The sequence below is a fragment of the Saccopteryx leptura genome, chromosome 3 (assembly GCF_036850995.1).
Source record: "Saccopteryx leptura isolate mSacLep1 chromosome 3, mSacLep1_pri_phased_curated, whole genome shotgun sequence".
NCBI classification, from domain to species: domain Eukaryota; kingdom Metazoa; phylum Chordata; class Mammalia; order Chiroptera; family Emballonuridae; genus Saccopteryx; species Saccopteryx leptura.
Window position 1 is genome coordinate 248,131,362 of NC_089505.1, and position 20,847 is coordinate 248,152,208.

The following is a 20,847-nucleotide window of genomic DNA, read 5'->3' on the forward strand; positions in this document are numbered from 1 at the left end:
TCCCCTCCAGCCTGGGGAGGGATGATTCTCAGTTGAGGCTTATTGCAGAGTCACAAACTGTTCCTAGAGACGCCCTTTCCCAGCGCCCTCAGCTGGAGGAACAGGCCCACTGCAGCCAAGAGGCTAGACATAAACATCACAATTGAAAAAGGAGCAAACTTCCTAAAATGCTATGCACTTGGGTGAAATTTTGACCCTAGAACCAAACCCTGCTTCCCTCAATCCTGATACTGTTTGGAAGGAAAAAATGAGGTCAGAGAATTTGAACAGGGGTGCCTTTATTACCCAACCCTGTGTCGTTCCGTCTCTGTATTTCTCCTCTGGTTGCTATTTGCAGCCTGATACCAGGACTTGACCTTCTGTTGCCACAGCTGTTTGGGAGATAAGGAAATTCAAAGGGGAAAGTCCTAAGAGAAGCTGTAAAATAATGATGATGATGGTGATGACAATGATGTGACGATGATGAGTGTGAGTGTGCATGCACGTGGAAAGGGGGGGTTAGACTGTGAAGGACTGGGAGGGAGAAGAGGGAGAGGAGGGAGAGCCCTCAATCGCACCAACTGCCCCCACATTTATTTATTCAGAGAGACCTACTGAAGGGGAAAGAAGTTGGCGCAGTAAAAAAATCTCAAGAAGATTTATTTTGCACCACCAGCTTCAGACTTGGCCTCTCTGAAGAGAGTTGACTTGGCAGGTTTGGGGTATGGTTTGGTTTTTTCTATGGACCAAGGGTGCCTTGAACTTTTTTTTTTTTTTTTTTAAATTCAGGAAAGTAAGCCAAGAATTAAATACTCATGTTTCTCCAATGAGACAGTAGAGGAAAGATTTCCAAGGGTGAGAACCGAATAAATCCTACTGGGAATTCAAACAGCCAAGGCAGGTGCTGTGCCAAAATAAAGCACACCCTCTAGGAACACTTCCTCTGATTGGCCTCTTTTCCTCTTTTAAAGAATGACCTACTCTTATGAAAGGTTATAAAAGGTCAGGAGTCAGTGGCCAGCAAATTGGACTTTCTGTCCAGAATTGTTAGGGACTTAATGTGGTGTCAGATACGGATAGAAATGTCCAAGATCTCTGTTTTCTCCATGTAAGAAGCCAATATAAAGCTTATTGTCTATTGTGCAAGAAAAGATTGAACTTCACATAAAGACTTCAATTTGTAGATAACTTGATTCTTTTAGTCATTACTGATTTAAACATGAGACTAATTCTGAGAAGATTTTCATACACGTTGAGACGTAACTAAATTTCTGTGAAATTAATTGCAGTGTTCGGAGGAAGAAAGGGAAGAGAATGAACTCTCATCTATTGGAATTGTTTACAACTTGTCGTTTTATTTCATCCTCATAACTCTTAAAGAAGTAGGGGTTATGAGATCACTTTAACACATGAGGAAATTGAAGCTCAGTGAGGCTAGTTAACTAAGGCCTCAAGGAAGGGATTTAACTTTAACTGGGTTTAACTTGGGTCCTCTGATGCTAAAACAATTGCTCTCTTTCTCCATGCCATGTTGCATAGAGATAGTGCCACCTTTATGTCTTTTTATTCCCTGCATCACCATTTAAATTCAGGCCTCATGATCTATGCTTGGACCATTGCAGTAACCTATTCACTAGTTATGAACACAGTAGATCCATTGTTTTTGAGCTTTGCTAAAATGATTTTAATCTAGCTGTTCTGCAAGACAAGACATGTGTGGCCAAATTTTACATATAAATTAAAAACAACTAAGAACCTTATTAATACCTAATCAAAACAGAATTTTGCAAAACTTTTGAGGAACTTTGTATTAGATTAAATTTCTTAACAATTTAATTTGTATTAGATAAAATTTTCTAACATAATATAATTTGGCACTACAATATTTATCCCAGATGAAGATTACCTCACAATGGCTGCAGAATTAAATCCCAGCTTTTTAGTCTGACCACCAGGGTGGTAAACTGCCATCTATATTCACCTTCCAGCCTTATGGGGCACTTCTGACTCCCTCCGCTCCAGCCTGAGAGGTCTCCTAGCAAGCTGGTCACTGGCACTTACCGCCTGGTTCTGGAGACTTGCTACCTTGGCCCTTCTAGATCTTGTCTGCGTCACTGAGTCCCAACGCTCCTTCAAAGCCCAATTCAAGTCCTACCAGTCCCTCAGGGGGCCTCCTGTCTTCTTGGGCTGCCAGTGATCATCTTTTCTCTCCAGTCCTTCAGTCTCTCTTGGTCTGCTCAGGGAGCTCCCCTGACCACGCTCCATTCAGTCTCCTCTACAAGGAGTCTGCTCTTTGATGTTGGGACCACGTCTCATGCTTGTCTGTCCTTCCCACAGAGCCTTGCACAGCACCTCAGCAACACACTGGCTGCTAATGACCATACTCAGTGAAGAGAGGAGACATGCCTTGCTCCTGGGCTTGCTGTTTACTTTCAACATTCAGTGTTGTCAGAATAGAGGAGTTGGCTAGAGATGCAATGAAGCAGATTCAGAGGCAAATGGGAGTGGAGAGTTTCCAGCGTAAAAGGTTTCTCTGTGGAAAGGAAAAGGCTAAAAAGAAATGCAGGACTAGGGGAAGTTCCTATTGAATGTCAACCAACTTTGTGTATTCTGGATGCTCAAATGATCAATTCCACCAAGTGGTTTAGGTGTGGTTAGAAATTTTAGGAGGGGGTATAGGCCCAGTGGATGTGTTGTTTCACCAACAAGCAGTTCAAGTGCAAACGTTCACTTCTTTACACAGACACACTCACATCTGAATTAAAATCGCCAATATTCAGGAAGCAATGTCAGCACACATAAAACAGTGGCTTAATTATTTTCATTACCTAGTTAAAAAAGTGATTTAAAGAGCTGTATTCCCCTTATACTTATAGGATTAAATGAAATGAAAGAATTAGACATTAAATTAGATGCGATATGATCAAAACTGAGTAAAGAAAAAAGATAATATAGTGTAAAAACTCTATTCATTATGAAAAATGCTTTCTTGGTGACCACAAGGAATGGTGAAAAAAAATGTTACAGGGATGCTAAAATTGGGACAACCCTTAGGACTGACTGAACAATATTTTCAAATGTATCTAGAGCAATCCTGAGAAGAATTGCTTTCTGTTTCCAAATGATGGGGCCATTGCTAGCTCTGTGTGAATCAGGAAAAGGCAGCCCTCTCTGAGGTAGAATGTGCTCCTGTACCAGGGAGTTGACTGTCCAGGGGTTGTAGGCTGGACCTCTGCCAGGGACACAGCCTGCACATCTAGGTGTCTTTGTGCCCTTGGAAAATGGAAGTGATCTTAAAAAAGTAAAGTGACCAGAAAATGCCAGCCAGCTAATACATGGTGGAGCAAGGGACAAAAATCTACAGAATCATTGCGTTAACTTAATTCTGATCAAGAATATTTATTAATGGCCTCTTTCATGGGACACAGTGTTGCCACAATATTTATATATGACCAGGATCCCACTCTTAAGTAATTTATAATGTAGCCTATTATAAACTGATACAACTAGTGTATTGGTAATTTTTAGATATTATGGTATTAACTTCTCCAAGAAGCGAGAGACCCCCATTAACAAAACAATAAAAAACCTCAAAGCAGTTAGCACTGCTCTTTAGGATTGTGGGTAGAAAAGGCCATTACTTTCACTCTGCCACTAAGAAATAAACCTAGAGCAACTAAGAAATAAGCTGATAGCAATATATTCAAGGAACCTGAGAGGAGGTTCTCCTGGAGGTGGAATTTTGAAGTGACTTGCTTGTGTGATTGTATCCTGAGTTACCACGTTTCTAGCATGAAGTGGTAACATTCACCTAAAACTAAAGAAAATGCTGACATTCAGGAGCCATGAGATTCTGAAAGTATCGCTGGTTTCCTCCACCTCCTCTCTCCTCAGGAGCTCCACCCCCATCTGTTCCACTCTGCTAGTCTCATCATAGACAAGACAGCAGCTATGAAATAGGTTCCTCAGCTCCCTGCCCTCTCACCTATACCTGAGAGCCCATTTCGGGCTCTGCCAACCATGTCACTAAGGAAAAGTGGCACTTCATGGCCTCTAGGTACTCTGAGTCCTCCTCCTTAGGGCTCCTGTACTCCATCAATGAGCTCTTCTTATCTACTTCTTCCTCTTCTGGGCCTCTGTTATGAACACTTAATCATGCTCAGGACCCCATTTTCATAAAACAAAAAGCCCTTTCCAACTCCATCACTTCCCATTCTCTCTCTTTTGCTCTTTTTCTTTTTTTAGGTGATAGAAGGGTGGATAGTGAGACATACTCCCACATGTGCCCCGACTGAAATCCACTCAGTTCCCTTGTCTGGGGCTGATGCTCGAGTACCAAGCTATTTTTAGCATCTGAGGCTGATACGATTGAACAAATGAGCTACCCTCAGTGCCCAGGGCCACACTCAAACCAACTGAGACACTGGCTGTGGGAGGGGAAGAGGAAGAGAAAGGGAAGAGAGAGGGAGAGAGAAGAAGATGGTTGCTTCTTTTGTGTGCTCTGACCTGGAATCGAACCCAGGATGTCCATATGCCGAGCAGACGCTCTATTCACTGAGGGACCAGCCAGGGCCATCCCATTCTCTGCTAAGTTTCTGTCCTGCCCCTATCATTTCACAGAAACTCGGTCATCAAAGTTTCCATGACCTTCAAACTACTAGTATAATTAGAGGACTGGTGTCAGCTTGCATCTAACTTTTCCATCACTTGACACTATCTACCCCACCCTCCTCCAGGATGTACCATCTTCTCTCAGTTTCCACAACTCTAGACTCTCCTGTCAAATCTCTGACTCTGGCTGTTCCTCCTAAGTACACCTTTTTCTTTCCCCACCTTGACTTAAAGGATGTGACCGTGGGGTTCCATGCTTCACCTATTTCTCTTCTTTCTGTACACACTGTCCCTGGGGTCCCATCTGTTCACATTGGCCTCGTCTGCCATGGTGATGACTCCCAGATCTTCCTCTAGCTCAGAACTCTCACCAGAGCAAACTCCCTCGTGCACAGGTCAGGACTAGGGTGAGGCATCTAGGGCCCAGCTCCACAGAGGCGCTCACTCTCAGGCCCCCCAGGTGCCCACCCTGCACCCTGCACGTGCAGGACCCTGAGAGCGAGTGCCTCCTCAAAGTCTGTGCCTTAAATGTCCCTCTTGCCTCACCCTCGTCCTGCTCCTGGCCATCTTGGCTCAGATGTCTCAAAGGCACCTCCAACTTGGTAAGATAAAGGCTAAGTCCTCATCTTCTCCCCCCACAGCTCGTCTTCCTGTGCCCTCATCTTGGCGAGGTCACAGCCAGGTCAGTCACTTAGGCCAGAGCCTGGAGGTCCTCCTCGACACCCTCCTCTCCCTCATCCTCCACATCTAGCCATTCTGTCTCCTCAGCATCTCTCGAATCCAGACTCTTCCCTCCTTGCCCACCACTGCTTCTGTTCAGGCTGCCACCATCTCTTGTTGCCCCCATCTCCATGTGGCAGTCAGTGTGACTTTTCTAAAACACAAATCTGGTCACACTCCTGCTTAAAGCACTTGCAGTAATTCTCCGCTGTCCTAGAGTGGTCCTTTGACTAGGTCCCCATACTGCCACTTCTCCTTGCTCCCTCCTCACTGCCTCACTGTCTGTCTCCTACCACCGCTCATTCCTTGTGCCTCCCTGAAGGAGACACAGGCCTACCTCTGGACCCTTGCTCAAGCTTCTCTCTCATTAGAATATTGTCTTCCCACCACTCTCCTTCTGGTTTCAGCATAAAGGTAACTTCTAGCAGTTTTGACTCCAAATCTGGTGGAATGCCCTTCCTGGGCATATACCCCACATCTCACGTACTCAGCTCAATCCCACCTCTTCACACGGAGTAGTGCTTGGGAACTTGTCCACTTGTTCCCACTCCTCAAGGGCAGGAACACAGCTTAATAATCAGTGGGCACTCACTATCAAAACTGAGTTTGGTTCATAGAAAAATGCTCAACAAGACTTTCAAGTTTGAGAGTCCTGAACTCAGATCTTCCCTCTTCCCCTTACCAACTGTGTGAATCCTTGGGAGTATTAGTAACCTGCCCTGGGCTTCAGTTTCTGCTCTATAAAATGGAGATCATAGTTATTCTCAAAGTTATTGTGAATGGGTTTAAGCTTCTAAAACCATCTGCAGTTAGTACGATGTTTGACCATCTCTTCTCTTCCAGATCATACACTGAAGTCCAGGAGGCCAAAATTAAGTTCCAGTCTAACTGGTGTCCCTAGTGTTTTGTCCAGTTATAGGCTCTAAGTGGGAGCACTAGAGATGTTTGATGAAAGCCTGTCTAAGGAAGGCAGACAAGGTGAAGGGCGATGAAAAAAAGAGTAATGCAGGGAATGTGAAGGAGGAAGAAGAGACAAGGAGAAAAGAAACGGTACTTTTTCTGAGTCCACTTGTGTGACAGGAGGCTCATCTGCTTTTGAAGGACCAGGCCGAGGATGCTCTCTCCCCCTGGAGGTAACTTGCCCAGATCATTCTAGCTTCTGTGACAGTAGGAAGACTTGGTACCCATGTGACCGGAAGTTCCCTTATTGGAAACAGCTGCACAGATGGCAGCAGCCTGGGGCCTGGAGCTCTGGGAGAGGATTTCACAACCTCTGTGCTTCAGATGAGTTTCAAACATTGTTTATGCACATTTGTATATGTTTCCTGGGCCTCTTCTGATTGCAAGCCTTGCAAAACAAGCTCAGTGCACCTTGATATTTTGTTTGTGCTGATAGTGATGGAATGTACCTGACTCCTGATACCAGGTCTGGGAGAGACAAAGGAGCTGGAAACAAGGACATCCAACCCCAGTGGCGGTCTCCCGGAGCTCGTGATGGGAGGTGGGGTTTGCCTTGGGGTAAAAATGACTGGAGAGGGTTTGGACTGGTCGGTACTGAATTCCATCCAGAAAAGACATATGAGGCAGAGTAAAATGTTCTCTTTTCCATCCTTTTTATCCAAGAAGTCGTAACAACACAGCATCCAGAAGTTACGCTAGCCGCCTTCTTGACAAGAAAGAGACTTAAAAGTGTATACAGATTGTCACTATCCATTTCCCTTATGAGACATAAGCATAAGGTTACTAAAGAGTATGGGGAGTTGCCTTCAAAGAGTTTCCAGAAGGAAAAAGATGCTTCCCTGGATAAAAAACAGGGAACTGGTCTAGATCACTGATTCTCAACCCTGGCTGCCTATTGGAATCATTTGTTTTAAATCACTAGTTTTAAAACACTAATGTGCAGACCTTTTCCCAGACAAACGAAATGGAACCTTAGGGGTGGGGCCCTGGTGTAAGTGCTTTAATGCTCCCCAGGTGACCAACCTGTGCAGCCAGGTTGAAAACCACTGGCTTCAATGAAATTCCGTGAGTTGCAAACTTCTCTGTTTGAAATTAGTAATCCTGGAACAGAAGTGTCTGCAGTCGGGAAGGATTTCTCTACAACCAGTTGGGGCTTACTATTCAGATTTAAGCTAGGCTCATTATTCTCCAATTGTGTCAATAGATACTCTATGGAGAAATATGGGAAAGTAGTGGCTTGGTGGTCAAATAGGTATAGAAATGTTGACTTAGAATCCCAAGCTCTCAGGTTTAGAGGGACCTTGAAGGTCACCTAGTTCCATTTATCTCACTGGTTCTCAAAATGTGGTTCCTGGAGCTGCAGTATCAACAACACTTGGGAGCTTGTTAGAAATGTTTGTTCCCAGGCCCTGGCCCGGAACAACTGGATCAGAAACTCTGAGAGTAGGAAGCAGCAGTCTGTGTTTTAACAAACCTTCTAGGCAATTCTGTGCTCAAGTCTGAGGACACTGATCTGCTGCAGGAACCCTCTATGATGCCCTAGCCCTGTGGTTTGACTGGTTTTATCCCTGCTTGGTGACAGGGAGCTTCTGCATGACTTGGGCAGCCCATTCTGTTGTTGATACACTTTTAAAAAGAATTATTTAAAAACATATTTTTAAATTGTGTTGACATGGATTTAAGTGTCCCACTCAATATAACACGCTCACCCCTCAACAACATGCCCCCATTAAACTCCCCCCCCTTCCCTCTGGAATTGCTGTTCTGTTATCTGTATCTCTGTGTTATGTATATAGAATTTCACTAATCCTTTCACCTTCTCTGGTCCCATCCTCTCATCCCCCTTCCCTTTGGCACCTGTCCCTCTGCTCCCTGTGACCCTGCCTCTGCCTCTATTTCATTCTTCAGTTCACTGTGTTCATTAGATTCCACATATGAGTGAGATCATATGCTATTTGTCTTTCTCTGCCTGGCTTATTTCACTTAGCATAATGATCTCCAGGTCCATTCGTGCCATTGCAAAAAGTAAGATTTCCTTCTTTTTAACGGCCACGTAGTATTCCATCATGTATTAATATATATACCATTGCTTTTTTAGCCACTCATCCACTGATAGACACTTGGGCTGTTTCCAGATCTTGGCTATTGTAAACAATGCTGCAATAAATATGGGGGTGCATATCTTCTTTTGAATCAGTGCTTTGGGATTCTTAGGATTTATTCTTAAAAGTAGGATAGCTGGGTGAAAGGCAACTCCATTTTTAATTTTTTGAGGAAATGTCATACTGTTTTCCACAGTGGCTGCACAAGTCTGCATTCCCACCAACAGTGCACAAGGGTTTCTTTTTCTCCACACCCTCGCCAGCACTTGTTACTTGTGTGTTGATTTGTTAATGAGCGCCCTTCTGACAGGTGCAAGGTGGTATCTCATTGTGTTTTTAATTTGTATTTCTCTGATGATTAGTGAGGTTAGCATTTTTTCATATGCCTATTGTCCTCTTTGGCAAAGTATCTATTCAGGTCCTTTGCCCATTTTTAAATTGGATTGTTTACCTTCCTGGTGTTGAGTTTTAAAAGTTCTTTATAAATTTTGGTTATTAACCCCTTATCTGACATATCAGCAAATATGTTCTCCCATTGTGTGGGTTGTTTTTTAATTTTGTTAATGGTATCTTTTGCTGTGCAAAAGTTTTTTAGTTTGATATAGTCCCATTTATTTATTTTGTCTTTTATTTCACTTGCCTGTGGGGATATATTGGCAAAAAGATTACTATGCGAAATATCAGAGAGTTTACTGCCTATGTTTTCTTCCAAGATTTTTATGGTTCACAATTTACATTTAAGTCATTTATCCATTTTGAGTTTATTTTTGTGAATGGTATGGGTTGGTGGTCTAGTTTCATGTTCTTGCATGTACCTGTTCAATTTTCTCAACACTATTTTTTTAATCAACACTATTTCTTAAAGAGCCTGTCTTTACTCCATTGTATACTCTTGCCTTCTTTGTTAAATATCAATTGACCATAAAGGCGTGGGTGTATTTCTGAGTTCTCTGTTCTGTTCCATTGATCTGTATGCCTGTTCTTATGCCAGTACCAACCTGTTTTGAATATAATAGCCTTGTAGTATAACTTGATATCAGGAAGTGTGATATTTTCCACTTTGTTCTTCATTTTCAAGATTGCTAAGGCTATTTGGGTTCTTTTTTGGTTCTACATAAAGTTTTGGAATATTTTTTCTAGATCTGTGAAGTATGTCATTGGTATTTTAATAAGAATTGCATTGATTCTATAGATTGCTTTGGGTAGTATAGACATTTTAATGATGTTTATTCTTCCTATCCATGAACATGGTATATGCTTCCATTTGTTTGTATTTTCCTTGATTCTTTTTTCAATGGCTTATAGTTTTCCAAGTACAAGTCTTTTACTTCTTTGGTTAAATTCATTCCTAAGTACTTTGTTTTTGTTGCAATAGTGAAGGGGATTGTTTCCTTAATTCCTCTTTCTGACAGTTTATTGTTGGTGTATAAAAATGCCACTGATTTCTGAATATTGATTTTATATCCTGCCACCTTGCCAACTTCATTTATCAGGTCTAGTAGTTTTCTGACTGAGACTTTTGGCTTTTCTGTGTACAGTATCATGTCATCAGCAAATAATGACAGTTTTGCTTCTTTGTTTCCAATTTGGATGCCTTTTATTTCTTCTTCTTTTCTGATTGTTGTGGCTAGGACTTTCAGAAATATGTTGACTAAGAATGGTGAAAAGGGGCACCCTGTGTTGTTCCTGATTTTAAGTAGATTGCTTTTATTTTTTGTCCATTGGGGATGATGTTGGCTGTTGCTTTGTCATATATGACCTTTATTGTGTTGAGGTGTGTTTCTTGTATTTCCACTTTGCTCAGAGTTTTGATAAGTGGGTGCTGGATTTTATCAAATGCTTTTCCTGCTTCTATTGATACAATCATGTCCTTTTTATCTTCCATTTTATTTATGTGATGAATCACATTGATTGATGTATGAATATTGTACCAGCCATGCCTCCCCAGAATAAATCCCACTTGATCATGATGTATGATCTTTTTAATGTATTGCTGGATCTGGTTTGCTAATATTTTGTTAGAATTTTAGCATCTGTGTTCATCAGGAATATTGGCCTATAGTTTCTTTCTTTGTGTCTTTACCTGGTTTTGGAATGAGGATAATGCTTGCCTCATAAAAGTAGCTTCCTCCTCTTGAATTTTTTGGGATAGCTTGAGAAGGATAGGTGTTCTTCTTTGAATGTTTGGTAAAATTTGCCTGTGAAGCCATCTTGTCCAGAATTTTTGTTTGCTGGGAGTTTTTTTTTTTTTTTGACAGAGACAGAAAGAGAGTCAAAGAGAGGGACAGATAGGGACAGACAGACAAGAAGGGAGAGAAATGAGAAGCATCAATTTTCCATTGCAGCACCTTAGTTGTTCATTGATTGCTTTCTCATATGTGCCTTGACCATAGGGCTACAGCAGACCAAGTAACCCTTTACTCAAGCCAGTGACCTTGGGTCCAAGCTGGTGAACTCTGCTCAAATCAGATGAACCCATGCTCCAGCTAGTGACCTCGTTGTCTAGAACCTGAGTCCTTGCATTCCAGTCCGACACTGTATCCACTGGTCAGGCTACTGGGACTTTTTTGATAACCGTTTCAATTTCATTTGTTGTAATTGGTCTGTTTAGGTTTACTGATTCTTCTAGATTAAGATTTGGAAGATTGCATGTTTCTAGGAATTTATCCATTTCACCTAGGTTGTCCAATATTTAGGCATATAGATCTTCATAGTATTTTCTTACAATCTTTTGTATTTCTGTGATGTCAGTTGTTACTTCTCCACTTTGATTTCTAATTTTATATATTTGGATCCTCTCTCTCTTTTTTCTTGATGAGCCTGGGTTTATCATTCTTGTTTACCTTTTCAAAGAACCAGTTCTTGCTTTCATTGATTTTTTTATATTGTTCTTTTTAACCTCTATGTCATTTATTTCTGCTCTAAGTTTCATTATTTCCTTCCTTCTACTTCTTCTGGGATTTACTTGTCCTTTTTCTAGTTCTTTTATGTGCAGGGTAAGGTTGTTTATTTGGACTTTTTCTTGCTTTTTAAGATATGCCTGTAATGCTAGGAACTTCCCTCTCAGGACTGCTTTTGCTGTGTCCCATAGATTTTGAGTTGTTGTATGTTCATTTTCATTTATTTCTAGGAAATTTTTGACTTCTTCCTTGATCTCATTGATAACCCATTTGTTATTTAATAACATGCTATTTAGCCTCCAAGTGTTTGAATATTTTTCAGTTTTTCTATTGTAGTTGATTTCTAATTACATGGTTTCTTCCATTTCATTTAGTTCTTTTTCTAGCGAGAAGATGCTTGACATGATTTCAATTTTCTTAAATTTACTGAGACTTGTTTTGTGTCCTAACATGTGGTCTATCCTAGAAAATGTACCATGAGCAATTGAAAAAAATGTATATTCTGCTGCTTTGGGATTAAAGGTTCTGAAGATATTAATTAAATCCAGTTGATCTAGTGGGTCATTTAAGTGCGCTGTTTTTTAATTTTCTGTCTGGAGGATCTATCCATTGATGTTAGTAGGGTATTAAAATCCCCTACTATTTTAGTATTGCTGTCAATCTTGCCCTTTATGTCCATCAAAATCTGCTTTATATATTTAGGTGCTCCTATATTAGGTGCAAAAATATTTACAATGGTTAAATTCTCTTGTTGGATTGCTCCTTTTATCATTATGTAGTGGCCTTCTTTATCCCTTACTGTCAGATATAAGTATTGCTACCTAACTTTTCTTTTTAATTTCTATTTGCATGAAACACTTTTTTCCATCTCTTCACTTTCAGTCTATATGTATCTTTTGTTCTGAGGTGGGTTTCTTGTCAACAGCATATATACGGGTCCTATTTTCTTATCCATGCAGCTACCATATGTCTTTTGATTGGAGCATTTAATCCACTTATGTTTAAGGTTATTATTGATATGTACTTATTTATTGCCATTTTATTCTTTAAACCTACAATGTTTTCTCTCAATTTCTTTTTTCCTTTGCTCTTTTTATAGCAGGCTCCTTAACATTTCTTGTAGTGCTGGTTTGATTGTAATGAAGTTCTTGTGTCTTTTTTTTTTGTCTGGGAAACATTTGATTTCTCCTTCAATTTTAAATGATAGCCTTGCTGGATAAAGTAGTCTTGGCTGTAGGTTTTTGTTTTGCATCACTTTAAATATTTTTTGCCAATCTTTTCTGGTCTGAAGTGTTTCTGTTGAAAAGTCTGATGTTATCCTTATGGGGCTCTTCTGTAGGTAATTAGCTGCTTTCTTTTGCAGCTTTTAGTGTTCTTTGTCTCTTAACTTTGGCATTATAATTATGATGTGTCTTGGTGTAGGCATTCTTGAGTTCATCTCTAATGGGACTCTCTGTGCTTCTTGTACTTGTGTGACTCTTTCCTTCATCAATTTAGGGAAAATTTCAGCTATGATTTCTTCAAACAGGTTCTCTATCCCTTGTTTGTTCTCTTCTTCTTCAGGAACCCCTATGATGTAGATGCTGTGTCTCTTCATGATGTCACAGAGGTCTCTTAGAGTATCCTCAGTCTATTTATGCCTCTTTTCTTTTTGCTGCTCTGCTTATGTGCTTACATTTATCTTGTCCTCTAAATTGCTTATTTGATCCTCTGCTTCATCCAGCCTGTTGTTGATTACTTCTAGTGTAGTCTTCATTTCTGATATTGTATTTGTCAATTCTGACTGGTTCTTTCTTATGATTTCAATGTCCTTTTTTTTTTTTTTTTTTTTTTTTTTGCATTTTTCTGAAGCTGGAAACAGGGAGAGACAGTCAGACAGACTCCCGCATGCGCCCGACCGGGATCCACCCGGCACGCCCACCATGGGGCGACGCTCTGCCCACCAGGGGGCGATGCTCTGCCCATCCTGGGCGTTGCCATGTTGCGACCAGAGCCACTCTAGCGCCTGGGGCAGAGGCCACAGAGCCATCCCCAGCGCCCGGGCCATCTTTGCTCCAATGGAGCCTTGGCTGCGGGAGGGGAAGAGAGAGACAGAGAGGAAAGCGCGGTGGAGGGGTGGAGAAGCAAATGGGTGCTTCTCCTGTGTGCCCTGGCCGGGAATCGAACCTGGGTCCTCCGCACGCTAGGCCGATGCTCTACCGCTGAGCCAACCGGCCAGGGCTCAATGTCCTTTTTGATGCTGCTATCTCTTTGTTTTTCTCATTGTGATCATCCATTGTTGCTCTAATAGACTTGAACATCCTAAAAATCATTATTTTAAGTTCTGTGTTTGATACTTTGGTTTTTTTCATTTCATTTAGTTCTTTTTCAAGCGATTTCTCTTGTTGATTCATTTGAGTCATATTTCTTTATCTGCCCATTTTGTCTGCGTATCAGGTAGCACTGTCTGACTTTAAAATTTGTTGTGGTGTCTTTATGAGGAAGATGGGCTCAGTAGTACTAACCTCCTGGCCACCTGAGTTCCTTGCTCTAGGAATGCTTCTTGAGGGTAGTGTTTACCCTCCTATTGTATGTGCATATTGAATGTAGTTGGTCTTTTTGTGGGTGTGGTTATCCCTTCAGGCTGGTTGGCTCTAAGGGTCAACTGTGATCACGTATATTTGACAATGTGCAGTGTCTGTCCTGTTGGGTGTATTTATTCTTCACAGCGTCTGGTGCCTGCTGGCTTCCTCTTCCTGACATGCTGTTTGTGTAGCTAGCTGAGTCTAGCGTTGGTGCTGTCTGCCATCCACTACTGGTTGTGTTGGTTCTGGGTCTTCTTGGGTTGGTGTCAGCTTTGTTTGAAACCCACTGAAGGCTACCTGTATGGAGCTACTGCTCTGTTCACTCTTTGTGTCTGTATTTTCTGTGCCTGGGTAGTATGGGAGGGGCCAACTTGGTTATAAGGATCAGCTTCTTTCAGCTTAGAGATGATGAAGACAGCAACTCTGTAAGAGCCCCCAATTCCATAAGATTTGCCTCCACTTTTCAGCTGCTCCACCTCCTGTTGCAGCTATGTAGTCTTCTCAGAGTCTTTTGTAGAAAGACTATAGTGTGGGCTCAGACTGTCCTCAACCCACCAACCACTCTACAGGTTGCAAGCTTGATGGGTTAGGGAAGCTGAGGTTGGAAATACAATGTTAGTGGTACCCCCTACTTCAGGGGTCTCTTCATCAGGAACTCAGTACTGGAAATGTGGTTTCTATTCAAGAGCCTAATCCATCAAACATTACTGGATACTCTAATTCTATTTCTCCCCAGTAGGTGAGCAGCAGGTTCAGATTGGGTGGGGCCAACAGTCCCCTCTGCAGAAGTTTTTCCAGCTTGTGAGCTCCTGGCCTCAGGGAGGAAGACTGAGAGAGTCTTCCCTGGGGCTGACTGTGCCCCCCACCCAGAAAGTGGCCAAGCTCCTCAACCAGACCAAACAATAGGCTTGTGGGGACCCACACTTTAATTGCCCATGCTCCAAGCCTCTCTTTCTTTCCCCTTGTGGTATCTAGCCCAGAGGGGCAAGAAATCCAGCAGCCAGGCTGGCTGACTGTAAGCTCCACCCTATCCATTGCACATGAGCCGCTGTGCTGGTGCTGATCACAGAGAGCAGAACTCGCTTCAGTTGGGCCAGGTGTGAGGAATCCTTCCTTAGGACACACCATAGCAAGGGTTGATAAGTCCTGAACTGATGCTCTCCACACCTGGCCACTGGATGTGCCAGCCCTAGGCCTCCCTGGAGGGAACCCGGCACAGACCAGTGGGAGACTCTGCCCATGACTGGCCCTCAGCAACCTTCTTGGAGCTACAATACAGAGTTTGTGGTTGCCTTTGCTGGGCCCAGGTGCACATGGAAATAAGCTGCACACCTAGGCTAGCTTTTACCCACACTAGGTCCGGGGGAAGGTCAGCTTAAAAGGCCAAGGTTCCCTTATGCCCACCTCCTGCAGCCTCTGTCTGCTGGCTGCTTGATGGGCTTGGCCACTGAAAAAACCTCTGGTAGAGTCTAAAGCCTGCAGCAGTTCAGGGTTAGGAAGGGTGGTGGGTGTGGCTCCACACCTCGGCCCTAGGTATCAGTCTATCCAGACTTTTTTCACAGACCTCAGTAGGGTGTGGCCCCAGGAGCCCAGTAGGTGTGGCCTCTGAGACCCAGAGATGTGGTCTGCCCACAGTCTGGACAGTTTCTACTGAATCTCCCATGAGGTGGAAGCACCAGTCATAGACTCTGGAGAGTGCAGTGGAGGGGGTAAGCTCTGGTCTCAAAGCCAGAAAACTGAGTCCCTGACGCACCCCCCTGCCTCTGGGTTCATTTCTCAGCATGGCCCTGTCTCTCCAGTGTGGGGCAGGAGAGGTTCCCGAAGATGGGGAAGTTGCTTTCCTCCAGGCTGATGCCACATGGAGGCGACTGTTCCACCAAAGAAAGATGGTGACTATAGTATTGGGGAATGACTCAGCACAGAGGTTCCAGTGGCCGTCCCCCACGGTGTGTCTCTCCTCAGACCATCAACTTTACACTCTCAGTCCTCTCAGCCCCCCCAGCTCTCCCTCCTCTGGAGCCTGGATCAGTGGTTGTGAACGAGATTTTCTGCGCTGGCCCTTTTAAGATGAATCCTGTGTCTCTGAGAGCTCCCATCTCTCTCGCAGACAGAAACTTTGGCTCTGTTCACTGCCAAATGCTGTGTTGGTGCCTTTTCTAGGCTCTGAGGGGCTCTAGGCTGGAGTGTTGAACCTGGGACTTAAGACCCTCCCCTCTCAGGGTGAACCTCCCACAGTGAGAGTCCCTCTAGATCCTCCGCCGCCACTTGCTCCTGGGACCTGGGCAGCCCTTTCCATGCCTCTGCCCTTCCTACAAGTTTTGTTGTGGCTTCTTCTGTGACCCTTGGTTATAGACCCCTTTCATTTAGTCCAAAGTTAGTTTTTCAAGATGATTGTTCTTAAATTGTAATTCAATTTGGTCCTGGGAGGTGCCAGTTGAAATGTCTGTCTACTCTGTCGTCATCTTGGAATCTGAAACTCTTGTCCTTAATTTCTTTAAGATAAAATCTGCTTCCTTGTAACTTCTACTTGTGGCTCCAGTTCTGTCCTTCAGGGTGACCCACAGTGAATCCAAGTCACACCACAAACACAAGAAATTAAGGTGATGCTCTAGGACTTCTGGTTCAATATAACTGATGGCTGCTAGCTCCCAAAGGCCCTTTCCCTAGATTTACAATAAAGTACCCAGGGAGGTACAGAAAAGGTACCAACTCACATTACTACCCCAAACTAAGACCGAGGGAGTAGAAACTATAGAAGCTTTTTGTGAAAATTTATGTTCTCTTGGAGTAGGGAAGACCATTCTCAGTTTGACACCAAAAGCAGAAATTACAAAGATTTACAGATTTGACTATAAAATTAAAGATAACTTCAATATATTTTTTAAAACTTAGAAAGGTAATAACAAACTAAGAAAAACTTTGGCTTTCTACATAATGATAGGTTGGACACATAATGGGCTCTTAAAATATTTGATTAGTATACGCATAAAGATGAGTTAAGTGAATGAGCATATAAAAACCAATTCTCTCCTGGCCAGTTAGCTCAGTGGTAGAGCGTTGGCCTGGCATGTGGAAGTCCCAGGTTTGATTCCCGGTCAGGACACACAAGAGAAGCGACCATCTGTTTCTCCACCTTTTCTCCTCCTCCTTCTCTCTATCTCTCTCTTCTCCTATGGCCATGGCTCGAATGGTTCGAGCAAGTTGGCCTCAGGCATTGAGGATGGCTCCATGGCCATGCCTCAGGTACTAAAATATCTTGGTTGCCAAGCAATGGAACAGCGGCTCCAGATGGGCAGAGCATCGCCCCCTGGTGCGCTTGCTGGGTGGCTCCTGGTCAGGGCGCATGAGGAAGTCTGTCTTTCTGCCTCCCTGCTTCTCACTTTATATATATATATATATGTACACATACATATATAAATTCTAAAATATCTAATAAAAATGGGTCAAGGGCATGCATATGCAATTGACAAAAGAAAATGAATATTAAAAAATGTTCCACCTCAGTGGTAAAAAATGCAAATTAAATTAGAACCTATCAAATAGCTAAAATTAATAATACTGGTGAACATTTGGGGAGATGGGCTTTTGATAGCTGTGGACATAAGGGTTAACCCATACTGCGTTTCAGGAGGGCAATTCAGCAGTATGTATCAAAGCTTTAGAGGTTTGCACGCTGCTTTACTTGGGACACATTCTAAAAAAACACACATGAATGTGCACACTAATTTGACAGCAAGAATACTAACTGGACCTTCATTTATAACAATAAATGTTTAGAAATAAATGTCCAAAAAGAGAAGACAGGCAGAATATTATGTCACAGATAGACACTAGAATATGACCTGGTCATTAAGATGATGTTATTCCAGGATATGTGGTTACATGGAAAGATTATTTTTTGCATATGATTGAATGATAAAAAGAAAAGTTTATGCAAAATGGGATGCATAATGTGATGAGTAAGAAATGACCAAGTTAAGAAGAAGCTCTGTCAGTGCCTTTGTCTTTCTCAGACAAACATTCTCAATCCCTTTCACCATTTGTTCTTGAAAGGTGAGCAAATTTTCTAAACTGAAAGAGCAGCCCAGGTGTGTAGAAAGTCTTAGGGACCATCTTGGAAAATATTTGTGGGACACAGGTTTCAACTTCCATACTTTGCTTAGTGTCTGAATGTGCTCTGCTTGGCAATGCCCCTGTACTGTGTGGATCTGGACAGCAGCTCTTTTGTGTTTACAGAGAACAATGAACAACATTGCCAAGGTGATAGTTTACTAGGTAGAGATGATGGGAAAGGCATTTCCAGCAGAGAAACTAGAACCTGCAAAGGCACAGAGACTCCAAAGCTTCTGGCATGTTTGGGGAATGGTGAGCAAGTCCAGGTAGCCAGGACCGACATGGAGTGATGAGGCAACTTGGGGTGAGTAGCAGATGAAATGGAAAGGAAGCTTTTCTAGATCAAGCTAAGTATTCTGTGCTTTTTCCTCATCTTTGCAAATCGGAAGCTTTGGGATGGCATACTGAGGTTCAGCGGTGGCCCCACACTGGAGGCATGCAGGTAGGGGGATGGTTTATACAAAAGATACCATATGCTTAGTGAACTCTGAAATGTTAGGATCAGTGTTGCTGGTTTATTATTTAAATGGTTTCTTCTGGCACTTTCTCTTTTATATTGGCCCAGGATTTCCTGGTGGGCTCTAAAGAAAAACAGGAATGTGAGCCCACCCCAGGCAGAGAGAGAAAGAAGTGTGGTGGCAGACAGAAAGCATTTGTGTCTCCTGCTGTCATCCCATTCATGTTTTCTGGACCCAGGGCTTGGACAACTTTGAGGAGGTGGGCACCCATCCCAGGGAAGGGTGGGGCTCTGGGCTCTGGCAGCCCCAGCCATCTGCTCTGCGGTGGGGCCTATAGGTGCTTAGCCCTTTCAGCAGCCTCAAAAGCTTCACTGGTGCAACTGAATCTGCATCTGTAGGGTTGGGGGTGGGTAACGGGAGTGGGGGAGAGGGGCCAGGTAGGGACTGAGAAGGGAGAGCTGCCAGCTTTCTGTGAGGTCTTCGTGCATTTGAAAGAATTTAGAAATCAACTGAGAATGTAATTAGGTGATTTTTGTTTTGTTTTGTTTTTTTAAATCCAGAACCTGTGACTCTTGTTCACGAGCACATGTCTGGATTTAGTCATTTTGAGTTTATGGAAAATGTGGTCAGCCCATAAATCAGTGCTGAGGAATTCTTACAGAGTCATCACTGCGTAAGTAATGTAGACCTGTTGAAAGTCTCTTGAGGTAATGCAAACGAAACAAAATAAACATATAGACAAAGCTACAATATAGTCCTCCCTTCCCTGGAATTCTCTCCTGACTTGCCATAAGGCAGCTTTGATTTCTTGTTCCTGACTAATCTGTGCTCATTCTAGTGTAGTAACTCTGGGTGTGCATCAAAATGTTTGTGGCCGTTGTCATAACTACGTGGACACAATTTCCTGCATCTATTTTTCCTATGTGTCTTAAAATTTTATCAGGGTTTCTATAAAGAAAGTCCGCTTGAAAGTAGGCTGGACAACCATAATTTGTGACAGATCTGGCTTAACTGTGTCCTAATTCTTAGACCTCCTGAACTTCAAATCTGTTATTTTATGTGTCTGGGAAATGAAAAGTCAAGGTGGTATTGTGTTTCTCAGAAGCATATGGAACATCTTCAAATGATAAATACAAACTTTCTTTCAAAAGTAGTAAATAAGAGATTCAATTTAGACGTGATTCATTAGAAGAAATTCTATGTTTTCATTCCATTGTTTCTTGATTGATTCAATCAGCATTTTGTCTCCAGTTAGTGCTTATATCTTACATATGATAATATTTATTTTTAGTCTTCCTCTTTCCAAACCTCTCCAACTTCTTAGGTTGACCCAGTTAATAAATTTGTTTCGACCAAACTGGTAAGCGGGGAATGGAATGTGGACTGAGTTAGCAGAGATGTTTATCAGTGACTCTGAAATGGGCTTGAACACTGGACCAGCATGTTCTGTCACAAAAAAATAGTACTGCTGACACTGAGTTTTGGTAGCTTACTATTTTTTTTTCTTATCTGTTAGGTGAGTCTCATGCATGCTAAAAGAAACCAGATGTATAACTTATAAAGCCAAATACCACCCTGAGTGTAAAGTTTATGCTCTAGGCTCATTTCTTTGAACTGTAGAGTTTGCACCTTAAAATTTGTTGAAGCAATGCGTTCTTGTTGACTTTCATAGACAAAATACAAATTTCACATGGCATGAGGGCCAAGGTGGTCAAGCATTTCCGTGACCTGGTTTCTTTCGTGTCATCTCGTCTGCTGTCCCTGTCATACTTGGGGCAGGAACCTGGGCATAGCTTGCACAAACAATGACACTTCAGACCCAAATCCCTCAGCCACAAAATGTCCATTGTCCTCAGGGCCTGCCTGACAAGCTCTGCTTCCATGTTTTATTAGTTGTGTCGTGGTGAAGAATGGGTATGGCAGAGATATGGACATATTCGACACACACTGATTGCAATATAATTTGAGTTTTTGCATCAACTCTCCACAGATAGTAGAAAGACACAAAATAAGTAATCAGAATAACACTTGCCATTGATGGAGCATGACTATGTGTTCAATGTTGGCCAAAGGCTTTACAAACATTACCTTCTCCAACCAGTCACACTGTGAAGTAGTTACTATTAATTACTTTATAAAGATGAAGTTCAGAGAGGTTAAGTGACTTGCCTGGAGTTACCTTCCAGCCAGGAAGAAAGTGAGATTCAAACCTAGCTCTACCTGATTTGAAGGGAGATTTAAATTAGATGCCTTCACTTTGGGTGAAGGTGCCTGATTCCTGAGAAGCAGATGGAAGATGTGGGCTGCTGGTAGTTAAGGAAGAATGTGGTCCCAAGCTTTGGCCTGTTAAATGTATGGAAGAGAGACTCACTCTTATAAGAAGATGTGGCAATGATGCTATTTCAGCAGAACTGAGGCTGTTTCAAGTGCTGATACTATC

At 42.5% G+C, this 20,847-nt stretch overlaps 1 protein-coding gene across 1 annotated transcript in view; it reads right to left on the reverse strand.

Annotated features, from left to right (window-relative positions):
- Positions 1-20,847, reverse strand: part of ANTXR1 (ANTXR cell adhesion molecule 1) — a 245,495-nt gene that overhangs the window by 47,048 nt on the left and 177,600 nt on the right. The window lies entirely within an intron of this gene.